Source organism: Protopterus annectens, chromosome 16.part0 (genome assembly GCF_019279795.1).
Source record: "Protopterus annectens isolate FY-2018-M chromosome 16.part0, PAN1.0, whole genome shotgun sequence".
Taxonomy (NCBI): Eukaryota; Metazoa; Chordata; order Ceratodontiformes; family Protopteridae; genus Protopterus; species Protopterus annectens.
In genome coordinates, this window is record NC_056750.1 from 599,102,314 (window position 1) to 599,122,574 (window position 20,261).

Genomic DNA, 20,261 nt, shown 5'->3' on the forward strand with positions numbered 1-20,261 from the left:
TACCAATTCAAAACAGCACCATACAGTGGGGAACTAATAGAGAGTACATTCTGAGCAACATGCAGTAATTCAGTACAACCCCAGTTATTGGTGGGCTAGATCATAGCTATAAACAATACAAGTTGAACAAGATGAATAAACATAGTATGCAGTAGATCCAGTTGGTGATAGGAAGAGTTTGGGGTGAAATCTATGCAAGATGAAATATAGTACTATCTAGGTAGAAGGTTTGAAGAGTAAGGCCAATTACCAGAATAGGCAGTAGGCTGTAGTTGAAGGTTAAACCATAAGACAAGTTTAGAAATTTAGAAACACAGTCTGGTGACAAGAGCAGTTAAAGATTTAATGTTAATTTAGAGTGAGTAAATGTAGAAGAATAGTCCATCTGAGTAGTTAAAAACAAGTCTCAGGATATATAGGGCAAAATAGGGAAAGGATTAGAGAAGGGAGGAGGCAGGTAGAGAGGGGGGATTCAGGTTCTAGGAACTGCAACCTTTGTACAGTTGCATTGCCATAGTGAGGAAAGGTGTTGTTTCAGGGATTTGTTAAAGAGAGGGGCACTGCTGATAGACCTTAATGAAGGTGGGAGAGAATTCCAAAGTTTGGTTGCTGTGAAGGAGTAGTGCATTTGTCCTGCATGGGTTGGTTTCACTACAGTTAGGAGTATTTGGTTAGTGGATCAGAGAGGTCTGTTTGGTTGATATTGTATGAGTAGAGAAGATAAGGAAGGGTAGTTCGATGGCTTGTAAAAAAAATTGTGTGCAGTAGTTAATTGGATAAGTGACAGATAATGTAGTTCCCTCCTCTAATCTTCTCCCATTAGACAGAGAGTAGAACCCTTGACAGACTGGGTAAAAAGGCCTACACATCAGCCACCTTGGCTTTCAGGACCATTAATTATCAGACGTATATGACATAGTACTCCTTAGAGCTTTTGTGTCAGGCATTTAGTGCCATTGCAGATCTTCCAGATTCAGAAGGAACTGGCTCTATCTAGCCTGGGAGCTTTCTCCCAAGTGGCAAAACATTCCATTAAATGCATCTTTCATGCTGTGCAGGACTGTGCCAGGGCAGCTGCTACTGGTTCAGTTCTTAGATTTTCCTAGCTGAGGCTGCAACCCCTCCCAGGATGACTTCAAATCTGAATTACTGGATGCATCACTAGACATTTCTGCCTTATTTGGTAAGGCAGCAGCCTCTCCAAGTCCCTACAGGAAAAAAACAAGAAACTCAAGGAGTTGAAACACATCCTGGTTTCTCGTGTGCCTAGGTTTCACAGGAATTTCCATTCTCTAAGCCAGTTTTCGTCCATAGCCACACTCGACACCCCTCCAGTAAGTCTGCCTGAGGAGGCAAGAGACAATAGAAGCCTTTGGAGTTCTCAGCCATCCTCACAACAAAGGCAGCCCCCTTCCTTACAAAGCAGGGAATCTGTGACTACTGTGCAGATGTCTCCCTTTCCCCTCTTTTTCTTTGCCTGTCAAACACTCACAGGGTCTGGGAAAGCATCACCCAAGATACCTGGGTGCTTTCCATAATAAAAAAGGGATACTTCATGTTTTGGCACTCCACCCCTCAAAAGTGAAAGGCTTCGATTCAAGAATGTTCTTAGTATTCAGAAAGGATGACCCCTAGAGACCAATATTGGATTTATCACATCTCAACACCTTTCTAAAAATCACTACCTTCAGAAAGTTGACATTCCAAATTCTGTTCCCCCTTATCCTTCCACAAGGATACATGGCATTTCTAGATATAAAAGATGCATACCTATACATCCCCATTCACCCCATGTTCAGGAAATTCTTACTTTTTTGTGGGTTCCTGGCATTTTCAGTTCTCTGCCTTGCCCTTTGGTCGTTTTATAGCACCAAGGTCATTCACAAAATGCCTGGCTCCAGTGACTGCACAGTGCAGACTTTTGGGTGTCCAGATTTTCCCTTACCTGGACGACCTGCTTTTACAGGACTCAACTTCCCACACTCTACTCCACAACAAGGAGACCATCATTCCCCTCCTTGGAAAGCTGGGATTTACCATCAACTACAGGATGTTAGTCATCACTCCTTCATAGGACCACATTTTCCTGGGTTGTCGAATCCAGAAAGACATGAGTGTGTCAATTCCACCTCAGAAGGTGTAGGACCTTCAGTCGTTCTTTCACTCCCTTCTCCCATTGACTCACATCATGGCCAGGGAGTTATTCAGGGTGCTGGGATTCATGGCTTCAACCATTCCCATAGTACCGATGGCAAAACTCTGCATGAGGGAATTCCAGTGGTTCCTCAGATCAGTGTGGACCCAGCATTCTCACCCACAAGAATACCAAGTCCCCCTCAGTTCTTGCCTAAAGTGGGAACTGCTCTGGTGGATTCAACATATAGACCTAAATCCGGGTCTTACCCCTGCATCCTCTCACCCCAATCCTAGAACTCTACACAGATGCATCAGATGTGAGCTGGGGATCAGTCTTGGGCAAATTCACTGTTCAGGGAATTTGGACTTCCTCCCAAAAATCAAAACACATCGACATCAGGTAAATGCCAGCATTGCCACTATCTCTACAAGCATTTCAACCTCTTCTTTGCCCCAAGCCCTCTACAACTGTTCACAGACAACTTGACAGTCCTCTGTTATGTGAGTAAGCAGGGGTAGACCAAATCCTATCACCTTTATGAGTTTGCTTTTCAGGTGTGGGAATTTCTGACCCACTACCACATGACTATTCAGGCAGTGTACATTCCCTCCAACCAGAATCTCATGGCAGGCCTCCTTAAGCAGGTCTCTGACCCAGTGCCACGAATGGATGCTTCAAAGGGACATGTTCCTGGACATAGTCCACCAATGGGGTTTTCCTCAAATAGACTTATTTGCCTCCCCTGAACAGACAACTTCCAAAATTTTGTGCCAGAGTCCCAAGTCCTCTGGTTTGGAAGGTAGACGCCCTCTCCTTTTGGAAGGAGATGTTTCTGTATGTATTCCCTTCCCTTCCTCTGCTACCAAAGGTCCTGTTCAAGAGTCAACAAGACCAACCAGAAATCTTTCTGTTGACTCCCTTTTGGCCAAGAGAGCACTGGTTCCCCCTCCTTCTACATTTGGCTAAGGGCCATCACAACAGGTTACCCCACACAGTAGTGGACCTACTCACACAGAACAAAGAGTCCCTAATACACCCACACCTGTCAGCTCTACAGCCGACACTGTGGGTGATAGGATTCTAATCCCCTTCAGACACCTATTCTCACAGGATGTGCTTAGGGTTTTGCAGGAGGCCAGAAAACCCAATACAAGAAAGGCTTATGTTTCCAAGTGGAAAAGATTTTCACTCTGGTGTGTCTCTAATAACCAAGACCCACTAATAGTGGGAATCCCAGTGGTTCTCTCTAAGATGTTCTTCGTGTTTCACTGCTGCAGTCATCACACTTGGGTTATCTGCCCGCAGGTAGCCCTCAGTCGGCCTGAATACCAGAGTCTTGGGATTTCTGTGTCGAGTGCTGTCGCTTCTTCCATGACGTCAGGTTGTCAGGGGTATAAAACAGGCAGCCAACGCCATTACATCAGTCTTTCTTGCCAAGAAGGAGCCCGAAGCAGAAGCAGTTTGCAACTGCCAGTCGGCCACTACCTGAAATTTTCGTTTTTCAAGTTTCAATCCTGAAGTCATCTAAAGCTAAGTACCCCGTTGGGGATCCTTTTTTCTTGCTCTAACTGATGTCAGAAAAAGTTAACAATTGTCTTGCCTGTGGAAAGCAAATACCTCACAGAGATTTTCATTCTTACTGTGTCACCTGTTTAGGCCCAGACCACGACGTCCCTCGCTGTCAGTTTCATGCCTTGTTTAACACCCAAACCATTCATCATTGGGCTGCCTTTGTTGCTAAATTCTTTCATGCTCATTCTCTGTATTCCGAAATGACTTCATTAAGCCATCCAACTACCAATCTTCCGAAAAAACGTAAAGATAAAGACAGAGGCAGACTGCATAGGTCCAAAACTGCCAACGATGCTTCCGTTAAGCTAGTCGCCAGTCCGCCAGTACTCAGTGAGGTGCCTTTGCAGCCCCTGATGCCCGCTTCTACATTTTTGCAGGCATCTGCTGAGACCCAGAGTCCGGTATGCCGCATGATGCTTCTTTGAATATGGAACCTGTGGATGACTCTACCTTGGATGGGTCCAGAGCCACTGTGCAGGCACTGGCTTCTGAGGGAGTATTCTGACCTACCGATGTTCAAATTACACCGGCAACTTCATTTTTAGCTAAAACTACTGAGTTTCTTAGGCCCAGAGTATGCACTACGCCTAGAAAACCGACGACCAAAGCACATGCTCAAGCCAGGACTACCCTCAGTCCAAAAAGAGACTGAGAGAATTTTTAGAGTTGCCTCAGCACAGGCCTCTAGCTATACCCCCTGTCCTGGATGTTGTAGATGATGTCTTCATGGAATCCAGTCTTACTCCAGACACTTTACCACCGGTCCCTAGAAAACCTGACCGGTACTGCAGAGTACCTGATTCTCACAAATTTCTCTTTAAGAATCCTACTGCAGATCCAGAGACCATTTCCCAGGGACCTAAATGTATTAAGGCTACTACAGCCAAAAACCCTACCCCTTCAGACAGGGATTCCAAAGCTTCAGACAGCAATTCCAGAGCTTCAGACAGATGGGTTAAGAAGGTATATACCTCTGCAACTCTTGCCATCAGGGCATTTGAATTTCCAGTTTCACATCTTGAATTACCAACATGTTATGGAACTAATTAAACAAAAAATGGTGTTACTTCCTGATTGTGCAGAAAATAAAGATTTACAAGAGTTAATGCATTCTGCAAACCAAGTTAGTAAGCATACTTTGCAGTGTGGCTTTGATGCCCTAGAAGCATCTTGCAGGGCTGCAGTCACTGGGTCTGTACTGAGAAGGCATGCTTGGCCGAAGGGACAAACCTTGCCAGATTATGTCAAATCAAAATTACTAGATGCTCCTTTAAGTAAGGACTGTTTGGCACTAAAGCAGAAGAGGTTCTTAAAAAGATGGAAGAAAAAGCTAAATATATGCAAACTGTTAAAGAATTCTTACAAGTGCAACCACCTAGATTCAGTAGGCACTGGCCTTCTAAAAACTGGTCCTTTCCAGCCCCTTCCAGGACTTCTCAGTCCAAACCCAGGGGTAACAGACCACCCATACTACAGTCTCAGGGTATGCAGAGATCTAAACAATGGAGTGCCCCCACCTCACAAATAGGGAGTGGTAAGCCACCCCCTTATGGAAAAAGTTCATAATGACTTTTCAGTTATCCTTCCCAGCCCTGCCCAATTACTCGCGCCCCTAGGAGGAAAACTTGCCCTTCATGCAAAAAACTGAATGTCCATTACTCAGGGCTGATTGGTCCTAAACATTGTATCCCAGGGGTACAGATTCTACTTCTATTAACTGCCAACCCCAAGCGGATTTCCAGACCTTCCTCCAAACCAGTGGGCAGAGGCTCAAAAGCAAGTACTTTCCCTGCTCAATATCAGGGCTATTCACCCTGTTCCAGTAGAACAAAGGGGACAGGGTTTCTACTCCAGACTGTTCCTGGTGCCCAGAAAAGAGGGCTCTTAGTGCCCAATCCTGGATCTATCTTTCTGGTGGTCCCAAAATTCAAAATGCTCACCCTGCAGCAGCTTCACCCTATGCTAGCCAAGGATGTCTGGTTAGTCACCCTAGACTTAAAAGAAGCTTAGCTGCACATCCCCATAAGGGATTCTTGCAGTAAACATCTACGCTTCAGGGCAGGCTCTATGCACTATCAATTTTCTGCACTTCCCTTTGGCTTATCTACTGCACGCAGACTATTTATAAAGTGCCTGGCTCCAGCCATTGTATACTGCAGGCAAAGAAATATCCAAATTTTCCCATACTTGGACAATTGTCTGATTCATGTGGACAGTCAGGAATTGCTACTTCAAACACTTGGCATTTGTATAAAGACTCCTAACTTCATTGGGGTACACCATCAATGAAAAGAAATCACAACTTGCACAGACAAAAAATTGTATTCCTGGGAGCAAGCTTGAACACTACTTCGCAGATGGCATTTCTCACTCCAGAAAAACAGGTCTATTTGACCAAATATTCAAACAAATGGCCACCAAAACCCATCTATCTGCAAGGAAAATACTGCAAGCCCTAGGGTTTATGGCCTCATGCATTCTGCTAATTCCATAAGCAAGACTGCATATGAGGAAATTTCAATGGTACTTAAAAAGTCTTTGGTGCCAACATTCTCAGGACCTGGAAACAGTCATACCTATCATACCTTGTCTAAGGGCAGAGTTCCTTTGGTGGGCAGAAGCATGCAACCACAACAAGGAATTGCCTTTCACTCAACCCCTCACCAACCAAACCCTGACAACAGATGTATCAGACTATGCATGGGGGCTCACATGGCAGGCAAATGCATTCAGGGCAAGTGGAGCCCAGCACAAATTCTCCTTCACATCAATCAAAAAGAGATGCTAGCTGTACAGAATGCTCTGACAGCCTTCAAATACCTATTCCTTCCAGGACAGCTGCTGATAAAAACAGACAACACCACAGTTATGGGATACATAAACTAGCAGGGGGGAACCCATTCTTACCCACTCTGCAGGTTAGCCATGACTCTGTGGAGCACAGCCTTGAGCAACCAAGTGTATCTACAACCTCAATTCCTGCCAGGCAAACAAAATTCACTGGTAGATGACTTAAGCAGAAATCTCCTAGACCCACAAGAGTGGAAATTGGAGCCCAACAACTTCAACCTTCTAATTCAGCGGTGGGGGACACCAGAGGTGGACCGCTTTGCCTCCCCAGAGAACCACCAGTTGAGGAAATTCTGCACCAGGAACCCTCACAGCAGGGCCTGGAAGGTGGATGCCCTATCCTTCAAATGGGAAACCTCTTAATTTATGCCTTTCCCCCCTGCCCCTCCTCTCAAAAGTACTACTCAAAATCAAACAGGGCAGGCCAAGGGCAATTCTTATTGCCCCAGACTGGCCAAGCCAGCACTGGTACCCACTCTTACACAGTCTGACAACAGTGCCACCCTGGCACCCTCACCAGACACCTTCCCTGCTGTCTCTGCAGGAGGGAGAGATTTTGCATCCACAGTTGGAAACCCTAAGCCTTGCAGCCTGGCTTATCCTCTGAATACACCATCAGCAATCCTCAGCAAACAGGTGCTGGATGAGGCCAGAAGGCCTATTACTAGGAAATTCTATGCTGAAAAGTGGAAAAGATATTGTTCTTGGAATCATTCTTAACGAAAAGGACACAGCAGTGCCTCCTTACCTCAAACCCTGGATTACCTAGCAGAGCTACTCCACAGAGGCCTATCCTTCTCCTCCATTAAGATTCATGCCTCTGCCATCTCAGCTCATTATAATACTGAGACACCTCTATTTTCTCACCCTCTCATCAAACAGTTCCTAAGAGGGACTAGCAACTTAAGCCCCCTAGGAGAGCATCCACCCCTGCCTGGGGCCTTAACTTTGTACTGGAAAAGCTCACGCTTCCTGACATTTGAACCTGCTGCTTCAGCAGAGTTAAAATTCCTCTCTTGGAAACCAGCCTTGCTTTTAGCCATAACTTCAGCAAGAGGAGTATCTGAGTTACAGGCATTAATGGCTGTAGAACCCTTCATTATTTTCCATGCTAACAGGGTTTCCCTCAGGACTAACCCATTCTTTATGCCTAATGTGGTGTCCAGTGTGGTTTTAAACCAATCCATCCATTTACCAACCTTCTTCCGTAATCCTCAGAATAAAGGGGAAAGGATCCTGCACTCCTTGGATGTGCACAGACAGCTCAGGTTCTACCTTGACAGGATTAAACCTTTCAGAAAATCTGACCAGCTGCTAGTCAGCTTTGTTACAGGGGCAGAGGGCAAGGCCATTTCAAAGCAAACTATTTCCAATTGGATAGCACACTGCATCCTTACAAGCACCATGGAAAACCTACCCCACAGGGGATCAAAACACATTCCACTATGGCTACTTCCACCTTGACAGCATTTCTCAGGGGAGTTCCTACCAGGGACATTCTGGAAGCTGCAACCTGGAGTTCTGTAGACACCTTCACCAAGCATTACCACTTACCTATTTTTCCTAAATCCAGAGCTGGATTTGCTACAGCAGTCTTACAACGCCTGCTAGCCAGCCCTAACACTTCTTGACTGCCTCCACCCTTCCTCACCTTTGGGAATCAACCCAAGTGTGATGACTGCAACAGTGAAACATGAAGAACATAGTACAGTTGTGTACACTTACTATAAATGTAGATGTTAGAATGTATTCACTGTTGCAGTCCTGGTTTCCCTCCCTTCAGCCCCCTGGTTTTCTCTGTCCTTCTAACTATCCTCTCTATGGCCATTTTTAATGGCAGTGGTACTACCTTTTACTGGTGGTGCTCCACACCATATACTATCTTCCTATTTGGGGGGCTCCTGATATTTGGGGCAATAAAAACTGATGTAATGGTGTCGGCTGCCTGTTTTATACCCCTGACGACCTGACATCATGGAAGACGTGACAGCACCCGACGCAGTAATCCCAAGACTCTGGTATTCGGGCCGACTGAGGGCTACCTACAGGCAGATAGCCCAAGTGTGATGACTGTAACAGTGAATACACTCGAACATCTACAGTTATGGTAAGTGAACACAGCTGTACTTTGTGTGAGTTGTTGTCTGCTGACTTGGCTTACTCCTCTGTCAAAGCACACGTCAGTTATTTCTGTTTGTCTGCCTCTTTCTCCACCTCAGACATCCAGATTTGAGGTGAAACAATTCCTTAAGGGTATCCTTCACATTAGGCCTCCCAGGAAACCTATTCCTCCTCCTTGGGACTTTAATTTTGTTCTAGAAAAACTGACCCTGGCCCCTTTTGAGCCCGTATCCTTGGCCTCCCTCAAACATTGCTCTTGGAAAACTGTTCTACTAGTGGCCTTGACCTCAGCCATAAGGGTGTCAGAGCTTCAAGATCTTTTGATGTTGCACCCCTTCTTGGTATTTCATAAGGATAAGGTATTTTTGAGAACAAATCTTTCCTTTATGCCAAAAGTGGCTAATGAGTTATCCCTTAACCAATGTATTCAATTACCTACCTACTTCCCTTCTCCACAAAACCACAGTGAGAGGGTACTACACTCCTTAGATGTACACAGACAACTTAGGTTTTACCTGGACAAGACTAAAGCTATCAGGAAATTTGATCAGCTGTTTGTGAACTTTCATCCCAGGGCTCTGGGTTTATCCGTTTCCAAGCAGACAATTTCTTCTTGGATTTCAAAGACTATTTGCCTTTGTTACATACTCCATGTAAAGAGACTCTTTCTTTACCCTGAAAGCCCACTCTACCAAGGGTCTGGCTTCCTCTAAACCATTCTTCAAGGGATTAGATAACACCGCTATCATTGAAGCAACCACCTCATTTGATATCCATACCTTTACCAAACACTACAAACTAGATGGTATTTTCAGATCCAGAGCTGGGTTTGCTAAAGACATTTTGCATGGTTTCATTGAGAGCTCCTCTGTTCCTTCTTTTCTTGAGCTTTGGCATTGTTGCTTAGGTTAAGAATACTGCAGCAAGTGAATAGGACATAAAATTGTTTATTTATTTTACATTCATTTACCGAGAAAGTCAGACTGGGCAAGGTTGCCCATTTTTAGTGAAACCCCAGGGCGAAAAGCTCCATACATTATGATAAACCATCAATAAACCACCACTGAAATTGCATTTATTTGTGCCTGCACTTTTAAATTTGTTTTTGTTGTAAATTGTATTTTTAACTGTTACTGGCTTCCCACTCAAGTGCGACAGCCATTACTGCACTGTAAAAGTGTTTTTGCATTTGTTTCTACTGTTTTCTTGAAAAAAACAAAAACATCTTGCTATTTTCCCACCTTACTAAGCTAGAAAAGTCCAGTTTCAGATACCTGCTGATACCTGGACCGTGTTTAAGCTTCTGTGTTTGGCCATACCTTATTTGGGAAAAAAGAAAGTTTTTTTGTTCACCAGTGAGAGTGGGGAGCTCTGAACAGCCTACCTGCCCTTGGAGGAGTGGTTTCTGCCCAGAAACTGTAGTTTTATTGGCCATTTTGGGCTAATTTCTATTTCTTTAATCTTTCTGATATAACAACCGCACTTGCACATTTTTTGTGTTTTTATAAGCTCAGCAGATCCTGCCCAGGTGTCCTGCAGAGACCTAAAATGCCAGAGAGACAAAAGGAGAGACTTTGGAGTGTTTAAGTACCATTTTTTTGGTTTTTCTTGTTGCTTTTTGCTATTTTCTGGCATTTATTGCTTCTCAGAACGTCATTTTACACTGAAATTGCATTTATTTGTGCCTGCATTTCAAAATTTGTTTTTCTTGTAAATTGTATTTTTAACTGTTACTGACTTCAAACTCTAGTGCAACAGCCATTACTGCACTATAAAAGTGTTTTTGCATTTTTTTTACTGTTTTCTTGAAAAAAACTTGCTATTTTCCCACCTTACTAAGCTAGAAAAGTCCAGTTTCAGATACCTGCTGATACCTGGACTGTATTTAAGCTTCTGTGTTTGGCCATACCTTACTTGGGCAAAAAGGAAGTTTCTTTGTTCACATGTGAGAGTGGGGAGCTCTGAACAACCTACCTGCCCTTGGAGGAGTGGTTTCTGCCCAGAAACTGTAATTTTATTGGCCATTTTGGGCTAATTTCTATCTCTGTAATCCTTCTGACATAAAACTGCATTTGAGCAGTTCTGCACACTGGGCAGCACCGGTTAGCTAGGGTTAAACTATTCCCGACTCCACGAAGTCTACTCTTCAGTTTTTCCCATGGAACTAGACAAACCTTCAACTTTAGGACTCAAACCATTCATTTTACAGCCCAGCACTTGCTTAAAACTCATAACAAGCAATAAATACCCCTAGCACTAACCCCCCTTATACTGTCCAGAAGGACAAAGCTCTCTATTCATCCCCACCAGTCAGGAAAAACAGCTCACTCTACTATTCAGGCATGTCCAAAGGGCAGTTTCCGGTGTACTCTCCAGTCCAACTGGTGAATCTGGGCATTTTGAGGCAATGTTACAACTACCTCATGTAGACAGACAAAACCCTCTCCTCCTACCACCAAACACTAATATATGCGAGAGATGCAATTATACAGCCAAACTGGAGGCAAAGCTCTCTCAACCCCAGACTGTAACTGACTGTCAAGAGGAGAAGGGTAATACTTGCAACACACCACCAGTCTCACATAGACCTAACAAACCAACACAATCAAATAACACACAAATGCACAAAAACATACTCGGAGGCTCTAAATAAAAATCTGCAAAAGCAACAGAGACCTCCAAAGCAGACATCCAAGCAACCTGCACAACCCATCACCAACCATGAAACACATACTTCACATAATCAGTGTGCCACGCAATCACAGCCCTTAAGGCAAAATAACATACCCAACATACTAGTGATAGGCGACTGTATAGTCAGGCACACTGATATCCCATTAACTAGGCTGGACAAGGAGAAGGTTACAGTTAGCTGCCTGTCGGGCGCCAGGATCCGCCACATAACACAAGCACTCAGGTCACTCCAGAACAAGTACAAATATGACTCTGTCATTGTGCATGTTGATGTGAATGACCTGAGACGTACCTCCCTGGACTACATGAAAAGAGACATGGAAGAGCTCTCTGATCATGTAGCCCAGGCAGGTATGACCCTGACCCTGACCCTGAGTAGCATCCTGCCCTTACCAAGAATGATGCCACAGTATAAAGAAAAAAATGATCAACTTCAACAATTGGCTAAGTTTCTGGTGTCATTCAAAGGGAATCCAGTATCTGTCTGCCTGGGATGACATGCTCAAGTAACCAAAAACCGAGGGTAATGCTACTCAACACCAGAAGTCTAAACCTCAAAAATGCATGCACTCAAGGCACTCTTCAGTATGGAGAACATCGATATCTGTGCAGTAACAGAAACCTGGTTTAAGGCTCCAGAGAGCACCCCAGAACTACCAGGCTATAACTCATACCATACCTTTCTGCCTCACAACCCGGACCGAAACACAAAAGGTGGGGGGGGGTGCATTCATATTCATCAAGGATATTCACACCTCCAGGTTAGTGGTCCAGCACGATGCATCAGAGATTATCCAAGTGCAACTAACAATGGGCAAAACTGCAATCCAAATTGTAGCTTGCTGCTGATCACCCACCGTGACCCAGGACCCCCATTCCGCATTTCTGGAGACACTGGGACTACCAAACACCCTAATACTGGGTGATTTCAACTACCCAAACATTAACTGGGAGAACTACTCCAGTACTAACTCCCTTGCCCAACGCTTCCTAGAATTTATAAACTTGAATGCCCTGGACCAACTGGTCAACACCCCCACCAAAGGGAACAACATATTGGACCTGGTCATCACCAACATGGGTGACCGGTGTTCCACACCTGATGTCAACCCCTCACTGGTTAGATCAGACCATAGACTAATCACTCTGGATATTCACATTCCGCCTCCAACCCCAATCAAGGAAACCACCGTGAAAAACTTTTCCAAAGCAAACTTCACGTTGCTTAAGATCAAGGTGGAAAGGTTCACAGCCCCACGCCAATGGACAATGCTGTCCAAGCTGCTGAAACCTATACAAAGGCACTCTATGATCATTTGCAGGAATGCATGGATTGTGCTATCCCAAGTAAAACCAAGACTCACTCCTCCAAGAAAAGGAAACCAGTCTGGTGGACCCCTGCCATAATCAGGCTCTACAATAGAAGGAGAAAACTAGTACAGATAAGTGCAAACTCCCTAGAAGGAAAGACATCCCTAATCAGTATCAGCAAGAAACTACAATCCCTCATTAAATCATCCAAGGCTAACTTCGAAAGAAAAATTGCCAAGCACTCCAAAGATAACCACAAAGCATTCTTTACCTATGTCAAGAACCTAAGTGGAAACTCTCAGATCTGCTCTGAGTTGGTGCAGAATGGCACAAAATACACTGAACTGACTGATATTGCCAACATTTTGGCAGACAGGTTCATTGCAAATTTCACACCCCTCTCACCTCCTAAAGGGCCCATAACCATACCAGAAGAATGTAAGGCCCCGGCAGGCACCGACACACAGGTTAAAACAGCCCTATCCAAAGCCAAAAACACAGCCTTAATGGGACCAGACAGTGTTCCAGGCTGGGTCTTACAAGAGCTCCAAAATGAACTAACCCCTCACCTAAACACACTGTTCAAACTCCGCCTCTCTACAGGCTACGTACCCACAGAGTGGTGCACAGCAACAGATGTCCCACTCCACAAAGGTGGTGCCACAACGGACCCCAGGAACTATCGCCCTATAAGCCTGACTAGCCTGGTCTGCAAGGCTATGGAGCGCATCATCATGGAACACGTTAACAGAGACATTGGGAACCACCAAACTTTGGACCCCACCCAGTTTGGCTTTGTTAAGAGCAGATCATGCCTCCTAAAACTGGTGGACTTCTTTGAGACCGTTACCAAGGTATTAGATGAGGGTAAGGAGGTCCACACAGCCTACCTAGACCTCTCAAAGGCTTTTGACACCATTCCCCATTCTGGTATTATAGACAAACTCACCAACCTGAACATTAACCCCTACGTCACAAGATGGGTTGCAGATTGGCTCACGGACAGAAACCACACGGTGAGAGTTGCATACTCTAGGTCCAACTCTAAACCGGTTACAAGTGGTGTCCCCCAGGGCTCAGTCCTAGGACCCCTCCTGTTCGGTATATACTTCTCAGAGGTACAGGCAAGCACAGGAGGATTTAGGCTGACCAAGTTCACAGACAACTGCAAACTAGGGGCCATAATTGATTCTCCAGCTGATACAGACACCCTCCAGAAGGGTCTCACTGAGACGGATACCTGGTGTCAAAATCATGGCCTCAAGCTGAATGCCAAAAAGTGCATAGTCATCCCCTTTGGAAAAAACAAAGTACCCGCAAACTACCGCATAGGTGGTAGTCCCCTAAATACAGAAAAAAGTAATAAGGGATCTGGGGACCCAAGTAGATAGCAATCTCTCCTTTGATAATCATATTGCTAAGGTGGTTAGAAAATCCTTCTACGTGGCCCACCTAATCTCAAAAGGGTTCACATCCAGAACAAAGGAGATTATTGTGCCTCTCTACTCATTACTTATTAGGCCTATTGTAGAATACAACGCCCCATTTGGGATGTACCTTACAAGACACCTGCAACAGCTGGAAAGACCACAAAAGTACCTCACCAAGAGGATTACTGGCCTCAAGAAGATGACCTCTGCAGCTCAACTAAAGAAACTCCAGCTGTACTCCGTTGCATACCGCTTATCCAGAGGTGATCTCTGCTTAACATACAAGGCCATGTCCAACCCAGAATTGATGGATATGCTCCATCTAAAAAAAAAAAAAAAACAATCCCTGAGAGTAACACGCTCTAGGGATATAAACCTTACCACAACGATAAATAGGACGTGCTGTAGGGATAGATTCCTGACCAGAGACTCTCCATGCTTTAGAACAAGATTCCAATATACATCATAGGTTCATAGGTAGGTACTAGGCTATCTGCCCGAAGGCATTTATAAGCCTAGCCAGAGTGTGTCGGCTTTCACTGCCCCATTGATTAATTAACTGATCCTCTGTCAAGCAGAGCCAATGAAGTGATCCCAGGGGTGTATTTTCTGTTACCCATCCACTCATCGAGGTTTCTCTTGAAGAGTGTTAGTGAGGGGCTCTCCCTGATGTAATTTGGAATTTTGCTCCAAAGCATGGGGAGTCTCTGTGGCAGGAATCTATCCCTTCCAGCATGTCCTATTTATTGTTGTGGCGAGGTTTAGCTCACTAGAGTGCGTGGCTCACAGTGACTTGGATTTCTTTAGGTGGAGCATGTCCATCAATTCTGAGTTGGACATGGCTTTGTAAGTCAGGCAGGGATCACCTCTGAGTAAGCGATATGCCACTGAGTACAGCCAGAGTTTTTTTAGTCGGGCTGCATAGGCCATATGTTTGAGACCAGTAATCCTCTTGGTGAGGTCCTTTTGTGGTATTTCCAGCTGTTGGAAGTGTCTTGTGAGGTACATCCCAAATGGGGCATTGTACTCTATGATGGGTCTAATGAGTGACGAGTAGAGGGGCACTATAACCTCTTTATTTCTAGATGCGAACCCTTTAGTAATTAGATGGGCCACATAGAAAGATTTCCTAACTACTTTGGCAATAAGATTGTCAAAGGAGAGATTACTAACTACCTGGGTCCCCAGATCTCTTCTTACCTTTTCCGTATTAAAGGGGCTGCCACCTATGTGGTAATTTGTGGGTGTTTTGTTTTTCCAAGATGGGATGACTATGCATTTTTTGGCACTTAGCTTGAGGCCATGACTTATACACCAGGTGTCTGTCTCAGTAAGGCCCTTTTGGAGGATGTCCGTATCATTTGGAGAGTCAGTTATGCCTCTCAGTTTGCAGTCATCGACGAACTTGATTAGCCATAGTCCTCCTGTGTTTGCCTGTACTTCTGAACAGTAGGGGTCCCAGGACCGAGCCTTGTGGGACACCACTTGTGACTGGTTTAGAGTCGGACCTGGAGCCCACTATTCTTACCGTGTGAGTTCTGTCTGTAAGCCAGTTGGCAACCCATCTCAGGACGTAGGGGTTTATGTTCAGGCTGGTGAGTTTTTCTGTAATACCCGAGTGGGGAATTGTCAAAAGCCTTGGCAAGGTCAAGGTAGGCTGTGTGAACCACCTTTTCCTCTTCTATGGCCTTGTTGACTGTCTCGAAGTCAACCAGGTTTAGTAGGCATGATCTGTCCTTAACAAAACTGAACTGGGTCGGGTCAAGTGTTTGGAGGTTCCCAATGTCTTTGTTAATAAGTTCCATGATGATGCTCTCCATAGCCTTGCAGACCAGGTAAGTCAGGCTTATGGGGGAGATAGTTACCAGGGTCAGTTGTGGCCCCTCCTTTATGCAGAGGAATAACTGTTGCTGTGCGCCATTCTATGGTCACGTATCCTGTGGAGAGGCCGAGGTTGAACAGCCTGTTTAGGTGGGGTGTAAGTTTGTTCTGTAGTTCATGCAAGACGCAGCCTGGGACACCATCTGGTCCCATTGATGCTGCGTTTTTGGCTTTTGAAATGGCTGTTTTCACCTGTGCCTCTGTGATTTTTGGGACACTACACTTTTCCGGTATTGTTGTGGGCCCTTTTGGGGGTGAGAGGGGGGTGAAGTTTGCACTGAATCTATCTGCCAGGATGTTGGCAATATCAGTAGGTTCAGTATATTTTGTGCTATTTTGCACTAGTTCAGTGCATATCTCCGAGTTGCCACTTAGATTCTTAACATAGCTAAAGAAGGCTTTGTGGTTATCTTTTGAATCCTTGGCTATATTTCTTTTGAAGTTAGCCTTGGATGATTTCATGAGGGACCTCAGTTTCTTACTGATACTGATCAGGGATGTCTTTCCTTCTTGGGATTTGCTTTTTTTCTGAACTAGTTTCCTCCTTCTATTGTATATCCTGTTTATTGCAGGGGTCCACCAAACTGGTTTCCTTCTCTTAGAGGAGTGAGTCTGGTTTTGCTAGGGATGGCACGATCCATGCATCCTTGTAGATGCTCATAGAGTGCATTTGTAAAGGTTTCTGCATCTTGGGCAGCATTATCCTTTAGCATGGGGGCGGTGAAACTTACCACCTCTGCCTTAAGTAAGGTGAAGTTTGCTTTAGAAAAGTTTTTTTACTGTGGTTTCCTTAGTTGGGGGTGGTGGTGAGGTGTTTATGGTCTGATCTAATCAGTGACAGGTTGACCTTTGGTGTGGAACACCTGTCACCCATGTTGGTGATGACCAGGTCCAATATGTTTTCACCTCTGGTAGGGGAGTTTACCAGCTGATCCAGGGCATTTGAGTTGATCAATTCCAGGAAGCGCTGGGCCTGGGAATTTGTACTTGAGTAGTTTTCCCAGTGCATGGTAGGGTAATTGAAATCGCCCAATATCAGGGTGTTTGGTAGGACTTTCATGTTTTCCAGTGTCTCCAGAAAGGTGGAGTGGTGGTCCTGGGTCATGGAGGGTGATCTGTAGCAGGCCACAATTTGCATTGCAGATTTGTCTGATGTTAGTTGTACATGGATGATCTCAGAGGTATCATGCTGTGCCACTAACCTGGAGGTGTAGGTATCCTTGATGAATATGGATACACCCCCTCCTTTTGTGTTTCGGTCCGTGTTCTGTGGCCGAAATGTGTGGTATGAGTTATAGCCCAGTAGTGCTGGGGTGCTCTCTGGAGCCTTGAACCAGGTTTCAGTTACTGCACAGATGTCGACGTTCCCCATACTGAGGAGTGCTTCAAGCGCGTGCATTTTGAGATTTAAACTCCTGGCATTGAGTAGCATAACCCTCAGTTTATTGTTAATTGTGCTGTTTACAGAGGTAGGTTTGACTTTTGAGCCTTGCCTAAAAAAGGCACTATGGGGGCAGCAAGAGCCTTGGTCAGTATTCAAAAGCCTAGGGGTGACAGGTGCAAGCCGTCTCTTGCAAAGCAATGCGGCTTGTCGAGCATGTCGTCCCAGGCTGACAGACACTGGATCCCCTTTGAATGACACCAGAAGCTTAGCCAATTGTTGAAATTGATCATTTTTTCTCCCCTCACTAGCACTCTTCAAAAGAAACCTTGACGGGTGGATGGGAAACAGAAAATTTACCCTGGGGATCACTGCAGTGGCTCTGCTGGACAGAGGAGCAGGGAACTAATGGCTCTGCTGGTTAGAGGCACAGAGAACTAATCTAAGGGGGTGGCGAGAGCCAACACACTCTGGCTAGGCTTATAAATGCCCTTGGGCAGATGGCCTAGTAATTACTTATGAACCTATGTGCAAAATTTTAGAAAAGAAATATACAAAATTTGTTAGACAACCTCACGAATATAAGCAGTACAAGGAAGAAACATAGATATACAAGACGTAGCTATGTATAACAACATTCATCAGAAGAGTAACTTAATACATAATACCAACATTCATCAGAAGAGTAACTTAATACATAATACCATGAATTATGGTATAGTTTGCATTACATAGGGTTATATACATTTGAAACTATAGCAAGTTGTAGTGTGATTTTTAGATAGAGGGGGGTGTTGGAGATAGAGTGAAGGTTTGATGGAGTTAACCTGGGTCAGGGCATGTACATGTCCAAGACTTGGTGAGGTAGGATTTTAGTAGATTTTTAAAACTAATTTTGCTTGCCTGAGCCCTGATTTCAAGTAGGAGAGAGTTCCACATCTTTGCAATAGTGCAGGAGTAAAGGGAATCTCCTGAGATGCATCTGCTTTTGGAAACTTCTACCAGCCCTTTTTTGGTGGACCTTAGCAGTTGGCTATTTAAGTAATGATTAATTAAGCCATGTACGATTGGTGTTTTGTTGGGATGGTAGAGAATTTGGTGAGCTAGAGTGAGTTGGTTTAGGATCATTAAGTTTGGTAATTCAAGCCAGGATAGTTTTTGAAGGGCTAAGCAATGGTGAGATCTGTAGGAAGAATCAGTAACACATTTAGCTGTCTTGTAACAAGTGGATAGTTTGTTTAAATCGCCTTTATTTAGGTTAACTAGAACAGGGGACGCATCGTGTAATATACAGATTAGGTGGGTTCTTGCTATGATAGATTTACTATTGTGGGTTAGAGAGGTTTTACATCTATAGAGTGTACATAGTTTTGTATGTACTTTTGTTATGTTTTGAGCATGTGCCTGTTGAATTTCATGTTTTGGTCAATGATGACACCTAGTAGCTTGGTAAGTGCAATGGGTGGCATATGGGATTTGTCAGAGGCTATAATTGTAAAAGGAGGAATGGGGTCTGTAACTTTGGAGGTGTGAAAGAGCATAAGTTGGAGTTTTTTGGGGGTTGAGTATTAATTGCGAGTCTGATAACCAGGCTTCAATGGCTGTGAAGGATTCTTGGGTTGTTTTCTGTAGGAGTTGGAGAGGGGGCCGAACAGATTAGCACAGAGTTATCAGTGTATAGAACTAAGTTTGCATGGAGGGTGGCTTTAAGAAAGTTGTTGTGAATATTGTGAAGAGCAGGGATCTGAGTATAGATCCTTGGGGCACACCTAAGGTGACAGGGAGAAAGGGGAATAGAGAGTCCTGCCACTTAATGGCTTGCTTATGGTTTGAAAGATAGGCCTTAAACCATAGGAGTGTAAAGTTATTTAGTTTAAGTTCTGAGAGAGAAGTCAGTAGTTTGTTAAGGGAGACAGTATCAAATGATGTGGAGAGGTCCAGAAAGATAGTTGATACCAAATTGTCTGCATTCTGCTATTGATTAACATGGGCAGTGTTGGTGCTGTGGCCTGGGTGAAACAGGTGTTGAGTTCCAGCTAGGAGATTGTTGGATAAAATTCATTTTATTGTTTGGGAATGTATACGTTTCTCTAGTATTTTTTTGACAGTGGGGATAGTATGGCTGTTGGATGGTAGTTAGATAATTCAATTGATTCACCACCTTTGTGTAGAGGTATTATATGTTAGACTTTCTAGAGGAGTGGGACTTGTTGCTTGGAGATTGACCAATTTATAATTATAGATACCAGGTATGAAATAGCCTTGCCTGTGGTCTGGAGATATTCTGCTGGGAGTTTATCAGCTGATAGGTAGTGGGTTTTTAGTTTGGTCAAGTATCTGAAGATGGTGCTGGTCTGGACTGCTTGGAGGGATAAATAGTTATGGTTGGTTGGGGAATTAGACAGGTTTGGGAGGGTTATAGAAGATGAGTTTTTTGCCAGCTTTAAAATGGAGTTGGTAAAATATTCATTGAATTGTGTTGCAATTTTTTTTGTAGATGTGTCCATGTTAGGGGGTGGGGTAATAGTTTACAGGGTTGGGGGATTTCATTTATGGCTGCCCAGAATTTTTGCAGGTTAGCATTATGCTTGGTTTGTGTATTTGAGTAATGGCTTTTCTTATCTGCTTTTTACCTTATTTCTTAATTCAAGGAGTAGTTGCCTTTTAATAGTAGTTTTGTTATGATGCCAGGTGTCCCATGCTTTGTCCTTTTGTTTTAGTAGAAGACCGGTACTTTTGGTGAGCCAGGGGGCAGAGTTAAACATTTTACAAAGTATTCTTGGAAGGCCAAGTTGGTCAAGTATGTTCAGAAAGGTGGAGTTAAAGGGGTCCCTATTAAGTCAGTGAACACATTAAATTGCGAACACTGCTTAATCGAAGCTAC